General features: G+C 46.8%; 1 long non-coding RNA gene across 1 annotated transcript; it reads left to right on the forward strand.

The window, feature by feature from the left end:
- The first annotated feature begins 5,550 nt into the window (after window positions 1–5,550).
- On the forward strand, window positions 5,551–10,632 carry LOC149119844 (uncharacterized). Its single transcript, XR_016227138.1, has 3 exons — window positions 5,551–6,083; window positions 6,546–6,675; window positions 10,021–10,632. It is a non-coding gene; the product is annotated as an uncharacterized LOC149119844 (long non-coding RNA).
- The last annotated feature ends 648 nt before the right edge of the window (window positions 10,633–11,280 follow it).

The following is an 11,280-nucleotide window of genomic DNA, read 5'->3' on the forward strand; positions in this document are numbered from 1 at the left end:
AGTCAATTTTGCTGGTGGTAAGCACAGAATTCTTTAAAAATCTGAATTTACATGTTCTTAGAGGGGCTTGCCTCTCGTTCATCATGGCCCTACCATTTCTTGACCCACCAGACCATTTCTCTTGAATATAACAGGTACATCTAGTGGCCTCAGAAGGCATTTTGGGTTTCCCCTTTTAAAGTTTTTTTTAAATTAAAAACATTTAAAACAAAGTGTAACTCACATAAAGCAAACAACACAAAGCGTCATTGCAGGATTCAGGAAATTGTTGCACCCTGAACATATTCATGTAAGCAGCATTCAGACTAAGGAATGGATCATTGCGAGATCTCCTCAGTATTCACCATTAACCCCTTTGGGTCACTTCCATCACTGAAGGTATCCCCTCCATGTCTTCTAGCAAAATACCGAAACTCTTCCACTTATGATGGGGTCACATCCCAAAAACCCATCCTAAGTTGAATATGTTATAAGTAAAAAATACATTAGATACATCCAACCTACACAACATCATAACACCACAGTACCCTGAGAAAATCAGTTAACCCCATGATCACACAGCTGACTGGGAATTACAGTTTGCATTGCCTAGGAAGAGATCAAACTGAAATTTTGAAATGTTACTTAACTATGTTCTTTTATTTATCTTCTATTAAATGCAGATTATTTTGTACTATCATAGAATAGAAAAACTGCAAGTAGAACCATCATATATTGGGGTCTGTATATTATTTTACTTGGTTTTAACTTTTACATAAATTGGATTGCACACTAGTAGCTTTGTGTCTGGTATCTTTCACTCAGCATTGTAATTGTCATAGTCATCCATATGGTTGCCTGTAGTTTTTGTGTGTTCATTCTCATACTCCATCATATGACTACACTACAATATTTTTATCCATTCTATTCTATCTTGATGGGCATCTTGGTGGCTCCAGCATGGGGCCCATGTAAGTAGTGATTCCATGAGCATTCTTTTATTTATTTATTTGACAGATAGAGTTAGACAGAGAGAGAGAGAGAGAGAGAGAGAGAGAGAGAGAAAGGTCTTCTTTCTGTTGGTTCACCCCCCAAATGGCTGCTACAGCTGGAGCTATGCCGATCCAAAGCCAGGAACAAGGTCCTTCCTCCTGGTCTCCCATGTGGGTGCAGAAGCCCAAGCACTTGGGCCATCCTCCACTGCCCTCCCGGGCCACAGCAGAGAGCTGCACTGGAAGAGGAGCAACCAGAACTAGAACCCGGCACACATGTGGGATGCTGGTGCCGCAAGCAGAGGATTAACCAAGTGAGCCACAACGCCAGCCCCCCCACCATGAACATTCTTGTATGTATCTTTTAGTGAACACACATGCAGGTTCCTGTTGATCATATACCTAGTATTCTTGGGCCATCGAGTATCTGTGTGTTTAATTGACCAATAGTTTTTCTAAATACTTTTACAAATTTACATTTCCACCATTAACATAGAATAGCTGCAGTTTCTCCATATCTTCATCCCAGCTAGAGGTTCGATTGCATGATGGAGAATGAGAAAGAGAAAACTGGAGAGATTGTAGTAACACGATGTTTCACAATTTTAAGAAAGAGTGTTACTGCATTTATTTATTTACATTCATTTGTTCAACAAATGCTTATTGAAGGTTTGTTACATATCTGGCACTATGTTAGGTACTGGGGATACATCTGTAAATTCTGGGCAGAGTTCCTGTCCTCAGGGGGTTTATAGTCTATTGGAAAAGGACGCATTCATTGTCAGAAGGATTGCAATGCGGTGTCAGGCCCTTGTTTTCTGATTTCCATTCAAATCATAGCCTGCAAATGGATTTCCTGTAGGCTTTGTCCAATTTCTTTCTGGCCACAGTCTGCCAGACCCCAGCTAATTTGACTGGCTTCCTTGGGGATTATTGATTGCTTGGACATCTGGATGCATTTAGATTCCAAAACTCCAATGTCACTCCTGGAGGTCAATTAGTGTGTGGACTGGATCTTTGTAGCTTGGTAATGATTTCAGATTTCTGATTTATCATCTCCATTTCTCTTGCTGAAGGCAGCCATAAAAGATGAGGTGTGCACCTCAGTAACTGCGGAGTCCTCATTAAATTCACACTCCTCCTTGTGGATTAACTAAACCGTTTTCTCTCTCTCTCCACACACCTCACTTCCATGACTCTGTTGTAAAAGGCTTTTCTTATCTGAATTATTGTATCCTTTCTCTTGAGATGCCAAATGTCAGGTCTCCCATAGCACTCAGGCATGGGAAATCACGATTCCATTGGCAGAAAGGTAGATCAGAGAGCAAAGGCATCCTCTATGGCTGATGGTAGGGAAACTGTCTATAATGAGTCAAAGCAAATGTTGGGTTGGGACCTGGACCAAATTGGGAAGGGCTTACATTATCATGTAATGTGAGCGAGTAGCAAAGTGAGAAACTACCATTTGACAGATATTTGTGCTAAGCACAGCAGTATATTGGTGAGCGACATACTGATTTCTGCCCTTGTAAATCTTAGAGTCTAATGAGGCAAACAAATGTGCCAATAAAAATACACTTCAGTATATTGATACTATTAACAGGGAGTTCCAAGGGGCTGAGATCGTAAGGAAAGAACGTCTACCCGACACATGGGACGGAGAAGGCTTCCTGCAAGAAGAGGCACCAAGCCGAGCCCTGAGGAAGCTGCAGGAGTGTGTGAAAGTCGGGAAAAGTATCACAAGTAAAGGGAGCATCATAGGCAAGGGTCTGTAAGAACGAGATCCTGGGGAATTTGAGGGACAGGAATAAGTTCTGCATAACTGGGAGGGTCATAGACGAGTAGAGGTCACGCTTCAGAGATGGGCACAGACCACGTGAGGCTTTTAGGCCAGAGGAGGAAACTTGAGAAACCAGGTGACTCTGTAAGTGCTGCAGCTGCCCCACAGTTGTGAGGGGAGTCAGAAATAATCCTTTCAGGTTTTTTCTTGCTTAGAAGTTTGGTGTTTTGGCAGATACTCTTGGTGCTCCATCTGCATGCCCTTGGCATTCACCTGTCTGCATGCTTAGCCCATGGCTTCCACCAGCCAGCCCCTAGGGCTGCCTGGTAACTGGAGCTCAATGTGTCTGTGTCCAGGAAGTGCCAGTGAGGCAATGCTCCTTGGGATTAGCTCTCAGGCAATAACGGATGGGAGTTGGAGGATAACTACCTCAGCTCCCTTGTTATCCCAGCTGAGGTCACTCCAACTGCCCACAGTGGTAACCTCCTCAACACCACGCTTTTATTATTATCTCATTTCCCATCATTGTCTCTCTTACCCTGACTTTTGCTGTTTCGGGTACTGTGATGTTCTGAGTCTGGAAAAAGCCACATCCAATGGCTAGATAATGTGGGGTTACGAAGGTTTAGCCATCCCAGCTAAACTTGGGCCACTTCTCAAGATCTGTGCCAGCCCCAGAGCTCCTTTGCAGGGTTAACTGAGGCTGCAGCTGAACCTGCATTGTGGCGTAGACTCTCCTCTGCCCGTCCTTGCTTCCTTCCCCTTCCTACCATACGTGCTGATTCCAAGAGAATTCCTCATTTAAAATTTTTTTAAAAGATTTATTTTATTTATTTGAAAGAGTTACAGAGAGAGGTAGAGACAGAGAGGTCTTCCATCTGCTGGTTCACTCCCCAGATGACCACAATGGCTGGAGCTGCGCCCATCCGAAGCCAGGAGCCAGGAGCTTCTTCCGGGTCTCCCATGTGGGTGCAGGGGCCCAAGCACTTGGGCCATCTTCTACTGCTTTCCCAGGCCATAGCAGAGAGCTGGATCAGAAGAGGAGCAGCCGGGACTAGAACCAGTGCCCATATGGGATGCTGATGCTCCAGGCCAGGGCTTTAACCCACTGCACCACAGCGCTGGCCCCTAAACTGTTTTTAATTTAATTGAGACAGACATGCACACACACACACAGATGTTTTCCATTTACTGGTTCACTCCCCCCAATGCCTGCAATTGCTGGGCTGGGCCAGGCTGAAGCCAGGAGCCAGAAACTCAATCCAAGTCTCCCATGTAGGTGGTAGAAAGCGAACTAGTTGAGCCATCACTGCTGCCTCCCAGGGTGTGCATTAGCTGGAAGCAGGAACTGGGAGTAGAGCCTGGACGCAAACCCGGGTATTCTGATAGGGGACGCAGATACCCCAACTGGCATCTTAACCAGCAGGCCAAATGTCCACCCCTCCAAGGACACTCAGTAAGAGACACCCTACAAGCTACCTCCACCTCAGCCTCTGCTTTCTGGTGAACCCCACCAGTGACAACTATTTTCCTAGGGTCGCCTCTCAGATGAACTACATGAATACTTGTCTCTCTGACTTTTTCTAGGAAAGTCAAACCCAAGGCAATAATTCATCTCGCTAATAAGTTGGGTAAACAAAGTTGGCTCAGTCTCTTTGTAGGATAGGAGGGAAAGGATAAAGGCCCCGTGGCTTTGTCATTAGTACAGGGCATATTTCTTTGGATGTGGCCATGGGTCAAGTACCAACTGTCCCCATACCACAGACTCGATTGTTGGAGTCTCAGCCATTCTGCATCTTCTCTAAAACACATCACGTAGGGGAAACCACTCAATCCCGGGTTGAGGCTGCATTGTGCGGTGTCTGCCCTTCTGACTTTCACTGAGGGGCTCATATTGGAAACCTCCGTGTGTTTTTCCTGCCCACCATTTTGTGCTATATTGTGTGGCATATTGAGACAGCCACCACAACTTCCGGTACTCCTGTTTCTCCTGCTCTGGGGGTGTCTGCTGTAGCACGTGTTGTGGGTGCCCTCCACACTATCACCCTCAGTCTGTCTGAACTCACCTGCAGCTCTGGGCCGTGTCCACCTGCACGTCTTCTCTGGCACCAGGAAGAAGGCTGGTGGGAATTAACACCCACTGGGGGCAGTACTGAGCCACGAGGCGAGAGGAGTGGGACTCCTTGGATAAATGTCCCCGTGTTCACATGCTCCATGGGACGATTTTGAGGTGTTCCCCGTGATTTCTCGGCACATTTGTAATAGAATTGAGTCCTAATTGCTCACAGTGGAGCTCAGCTCGTTAGCTTACACTTTGTTGGCTCTTAGCTTTCCTTGTCTCATTTTCCCAGCTTCCCTATTGGTGCTTCCTGGTCCCCTCCCAAATTAACCATGTGTATCTATCTTAGTCTGGGGGAAACCCAAACAAAGCCACCAGCTTGTCTTCAAAGAATGACTCTTCAGCTCCACACAACCTCTGCTTTTTAATAGACCATCTCAACCGTAACGTCTAAGTGTAATGAAGACCTGCCTTACTTTTTCGGGGTGTAGTTTGATAAATAGAAAAATTTTTTTTGGATAACAAAGACTCTACCAGCAGCCCCAGTTTAAACCCATGGGTCAAAATCCCAGACTTTGGGTAGTGGACTCTGTGAAGCTCTCTCCATCCCCAGACCCATTTTCCAGCTCAGGCGGAAGAGAACAAAGCCCGGGGTTTGTTCCTGACCACACATGTGTTGGGAAGGATGCTTCTGGCCACGCGTGCGTTCGGCAGGAAGTCTGCACACAAAGTCGTTGGCCTGCCTTCCCCTGTGCACTTGGTGGGGCTGCTTTTGCATTCCATGTCACAGATTTAGGAAGGCCCGTCTGCCTGTTTGATTAATGAGCCCTCTCTACAAAAGCAACAGAGATAAATGTCCTCTAGGAGCTGGCAAAGAGAAATGAAGAAATAGGATGGCTAATTTTCAGCCATTATTTTAGAGTCTGAACTCCTTCCCTGCATCAATTTAGCTATTATTTCAAAAACTAATTAATCTTCGCTGAGGCAGCTCCGAGGGACCCGTGTTTAGATAATTAACAACCCATGGATTATGAAAAGTCTCCCTTGCAGTTTCGGCTGTAGCATTCGGGTAGAAGAACACTCTCAGTATTATTCCGTTTAAACCCTCTTCTATCCATCCTTCACTTCCTGACAATTAAGAGCAAATAATTAACCGTGATGGATTTTGCCTGCGCACTTGCTGCTCAAATAATGTTCTACCTTCCTCTTTGTTCTTAAACCACCGCCGTCTGATCATTTTTGACCGGCCTTTTAGATAATTACGTTGAACCAGGTAACGTGGGCCTCATTTGCATTTAACTCCTATCAAGACATTTGGGCTTTCACCTGTCGGGGGCGAGGAACTCCCAGGGCTCCACTAGAGTGCAGCTTCTGGTTCTCCTTGGCTCTCGTGGCATTCAGACATAGCTCTGTTTGCGAAATCATTTCTCTTGCAAGATTGAGGAAGAGTTTAGGCTAGACATTAAAGATAATTTTGTGACTGAATGGTTGAGATACCCTAGAATAGGTTGGCAAGAGCGATGAGATTTCCCTGAAGTTTCAAAGCCATTCCCTCCTGGAAATTTCACTCATTGAAGAAATCGGGTGCCCACTGTGTTCTGGGCACTTATAGAAATTTCTGTAAAGATGGTGGCAATGGAAGCAAGTGATATTCCTACCCTCGTGAAACGTCTAGTCCAGAGAGGAGGCTAGACATAATTGAATGATCTTTCAAATTTTTTTTTTTTTAAAAAAGGAAAGAAACATTCTGGAGATTGAGAATGATATGGAAGCATTTAACCAGACGAGCTGACTTATGGCAGAAGTGGTGGCGAGAGGCTGGAAGGCTTTTCTGAATGAGGAACACTGGAGTTGAGAGCTGGAGGGTGAGCACGTGTTAATTATTGCAGGAAGAGCATTGCATCCAGGGAGAACAGCACGTGCCAGACGCCTGCGGTTCTCCTGACGCTTAGGTGGACAGAAGTCTAGAACAACGACCAATAGATTTGGAGTAGAGAGAATGAAAATGAGTCGTCCAATAGATTTTTATCTTTAATGTTTGTGTGGATTTTCCCTCATTTTTTAAAAAGCTTTTTTTTTTTTTTTGAAGGGCAGGGTTACAGAGAGGCAAAGGCAGAGAGGGGTGGTGGTGGCAGAAAGTCTTCCATCCACTGGTTCACTCCCCAGGTGGCTGCAACAGCAGGAGCTGCGCTGATCCGAAGCCAGGAGCCAGGAGCTTCTTCTGGGTCTCCCACGCAGGTGGAGGGGCCCAAGGACTTGGGCATCTTCCACTGTTTTCCCAGGCCACAGCAGAGAGCTGGATGGGAAGTGGAGCAGCAGGACTTGAACTGGTGCCCATATGGGATGCCGGCACTGCAGCTGGTGGCTTTATTGCTACACCACAGCACTGGCCCCAGGTTTTATCTCATTTTAAAACGAATGCTCAGGATAGCAACAGCTAGTAAATGGGCGAAGGAGGGAATGTGGAACATGGTCTTACGAAGTTCAACCAGCTGAGAATTATCTCTGGAGCTTCAGAATCATAGTCCTCTGCAGACGAACTGGGCCTGGAGACTGAAGCTCAGAGAAGTCAAGTGACTTGGCCAGAGTCACACAGCTGATGAGGGGGAAGAGTCCTATCAGGAGCCTGTGTATGACTGAGGAGACTCAGGGAGGGTTTAAGATGTCCTGCTACAAGTATTTTCTACTTGAATAGCTAATTTTGAATATGTCAGAAAAAAACACAGCTGGTTTCAATCTTTTTTGAACTTTTGATCTCACGAATTGTTTTGCTTATTATGAGGATATATGGGGGAAAAGTGAGTTGCTTAAAAAGTAAGTTAATAACTATACAGTCGATACACAAATATGGCAAAAATTGCAATGTGTGCGCCATACCATGGCGACAGGTAACCCTCTGCCCTGAGTAGTGTAGGGTAAACCCGCCCCAGAGAGTCCCTACAGGGCTTCTGATTCCCAGTCTGTAAGAGCTTCCAGCTTTCTCGCATTCTTGGATTTTCTTCTCTGTGGAAATATTTGCTGGGTTTATCCCTCTTTACACTCCTGGGGAAGAAAGTAAAAGGTTACTGATTTCCTGTAATCCTAAAATAATAGCCACGACTGTAAGTTGGGTTACAGCAAGGGAGAGATTTGGGAAGGGGGCCGTCATACAATTAAGAGAGTGGGCAGTCACTAATGAACATGAACGTTGGAAGCAGATCAAGGCACTCTGGCAGATAAACTGTATGCACAAGATCGTGCTTACTAAGGAGCTGGTAATCTACTTGTTACTCGGCCTCCTTTCTCTAGGGAGCTGCTTCAGGAAAATCGGCTGCCCCTCCCCGGGAGCTCTCAGGCCCAGCTGGAGGGTGGGTGGGCGGACACAGGAACAGGCAATTCCTGGTGACCGGCAGACACAGGTTTTTGTTGAAAACGGTTTTTTTTTTTTTTTTTTGATAGGCAGAGTGGACAGTGTGAGAGAGACAGAGAGGAAGGTCTTCCTTTTCCATTGGTTCAACCCCCAATGGCCGCTGCGGCGTGCACACCCGAAGCCAGGAGCCAGGTGCTTCCTCCTGGTCTCCCATGGGGTGCAGGGCCCAAGCACTTGGGCCATCCTCCACTGCACTCCCAGGCCACAGCAAAGAGCTGGCCTGGAAGAGGGGCAACCGGGACAGAATCCAGCACCCCGACCGGGACTAGAACCCGGAGTGCCGGCTCCGCAGGCGGAGGATTAGCCTAGTGAGCCGCGGCGCTGGCCGGAAACAGTTTCTACTCAGAGCAGGCCTGGTCAAGGCCAAGTGACCCATTGGAAATATTGGTGCAGTGCCTGGCACCCATAACACTTGGGCCCATGGAAAGCTTTTAATTTCTTTTAAAACCGGGGGAAAAAAAAACCGTGATTATAATCCAACCTGGATTATATTTGTCCTTAAATGAACAGTCACACACATATTTTTTGAAGTGAAGGGACTCATGCCTGAGACCCGTAAAAGTCGTCATATGGCCCCAGCTGCAGTGGATGTCAGTCCCACAATTTGTCCTGCCTTCTTCTGGTTATAGAACTTCTGGGAAACCACCCCCTTCCACGCTTTCAGTCGTGTGAGATCCCTGTGCGTTTTTATCAGTTCTGACTCCAGGAATGGCTCAGCATCCCTTGACCTCTGTGATTGATTTCAGAGCGAGTGAGTCGCTGACGTCTTCCAATCAGAGCCAAGAAGACTTGGTTCTGGGACTTGGAAACTGTAGGAGATGAGGATCAGAATGGAGGCCTCGAGACTTTGGTCACGACCTCTGCCACTACCAGGGAGAGTGTGAGGAAGAAACCAGGAGCAGAAGAGTTTCTGGGTCTCCAGCAGTAGGAGTTTGGGACCTTGAGCTTTAGACCTAGAACACCTCCCAGAGCCGGGCTTTCTGGTGGAGAGAGTCTGGTTGGTTCATCCTCAGACCGGATCCTTCTCTGGTGCAATCACCTGTGGCCAAAGGGTTGAGAGAGCGGAGAGTGAAGTCATGCAAACGTGACTGCCAGAGCTCAGTGCTGCCTGAGTGTCCTGAGCTGGAAGTGTCCAGCATAGGCCGTCTGCTATGAGTGTCCTAACTGGAAGTGTCCAGCATAGGCCGTTTGCTATGAGTGTCCTAACTGGAAGTGTCCAGCATAGGCCGTCTGCTATGAGTGTCCTAACTGGAAGTGTCCAGCATAGGCCTTTTGCTAGGAAGGGCTTTCGTTAGGTGGGGCGTCTGCCGAATGTGATGCGTGACTTGAGTGGAGGACTTCAAGAAGCTTGGATTTAGTTCAGAGCCTCTCAAACTGTGTTTATGGGATCCTCGGGTCAGTGGGGGTGTTTGAAATGATTTTGTGGGCAATGCTGTTTGAAAATTGCTAGCTTACACAACCTCAAGCAGCCTGTTTTCTTGCAGGATGTCTCATTCTTTTAATGTTTTTATGTATTATGGAATGCCAAGGGAGGGAGAATTAGGAGGTGTAATATTTCTCAGACTTGTATGGCCACTAAACTAGGAATTTTAAGGAATTTCTAGCTTTGAAGAAAGCCATTATTTTGAGTCATACAGTTAAAATGCTGGTCAAGTTTCTTACACTGAGAGCATGAGATGATATAAATGGAAAACATTTTAAAATCGAAAAACCTTAAAAATACTCTTTTTCTTTAAAATTGTTTTTTATGTTAGTCTTCAAAAACTTTTATTTATCTGTTTTCATTTTATTTGCAAAGCAGAAAAGCACAGAGAGATCTCCCATTTGCTGTGTCGCTTCCTAAATGCTGGGCAGCCAGAATTCACTCCAGGTCTGCCACATAGACGCAGGGACACAACTGCTTCAACTATCACCTCTTGCCTCCCACAAAGCATGCTAGCAGGAAGCTGGAATTGGAGTGAAACTGTGACCCAAACTCAAGCACCCCTAACTACTGCACCAAATGCCTTCCCCCCTGTGGGGAGCAACTCGGACTAGACTAAGTTACTGGAATTAAGACTTATTCTATGCATCTGCTCTCCCACAATATGGCACTGAGAAGGGAGTAACAGCTTCTACGCAGCTGCCTCTCGCCAATTTGATTGACTGAGCTGCAGGAGCTGATCTTGCTCCTGATTGGAGGAGAGCAGCATACTCGGCGTGTGGGTAGCCGAGTTGGGATTGGCGGAAGAGGACTATAAAGGAGGAGAGAGACAACATGCACCAGGAACATCTGAGGGAACATCTATCTGAAGGAACACCTGTGCAGCCCCCGAGAGAGCCGGCCGGCGGTGTGCCGCTCCCCCGCGGAAGTGGGGAAAGTGGCCAGGGGGAACCGCCCTTCCACAGAGGTGGAAGGGTCGGTGGCCAACCCGGGAAGAACCAGCAGCAAACCCGGGGAGGGCCGAGCAGACAAAAGAACAGTCATTTCTGTGTCATTCCTCCATGAAGAGGGGGAGCGACATAATGGTGCCGTGACTCGGATATGAAGCCTAGGCAGGGCTTAGTGTCGTTCCTCCATGAAGAGGGGGAGCGACATAATGGTGCCGTGACTCGGATAGGAAACCTAGGAGGGAAGAAGCAGGAAAATACCGGAGAGAGAGACTAGAAGAGCCTAGGGGAAAGCCGGACGGAAAAGGTGCCGGAAGAAGCTATTGAAAGCCTAGGCATAGACTCGGATATGGACTGTGGGAAAGAAGTTAGGATTGAAAGCGAAAGTGAAAGCTTTCATAGACTCAGATGCGGACTATGGCGGGGAAGCTAGGAGATTGAAAGCGAAAGTGAAACCTGGAGGAGGCTTGGACTCGGATACGGACTGTGGGAAAGAAGTTAGGATTTAAAGTGAAAGCAAGAAGAAACTTAGACTCAGATACGGACTGCAGGTTGAAAGTGAAAGTGAAACCTATAGAAACTTAGACTTGGATACGGACTGTGGGGAGAGGCCAGGAGAAATGAGGGAGGAATATTGTTGGAAGAAAACGTAGGGAAACATACCGGGTAGAGAAAAATGTTAGGGAGGATG

This window comes from Oryctolagus cuniculus, chromosome 21, assembly GCF_051225735.1.
Source record: "Oryctolagus cuniculus isolate XC-2025 breed Fujian yellow rabbit chromosome 21, ASM5122573v1, whole genome shotgun sequence".
NCBI classification, from domain to species: Eukaryota; Metazoa; Chordata; class Mammalia; order Lagomorpha; family Leporidae; genus Oryctolagus; species Oryctolagus cuniculus.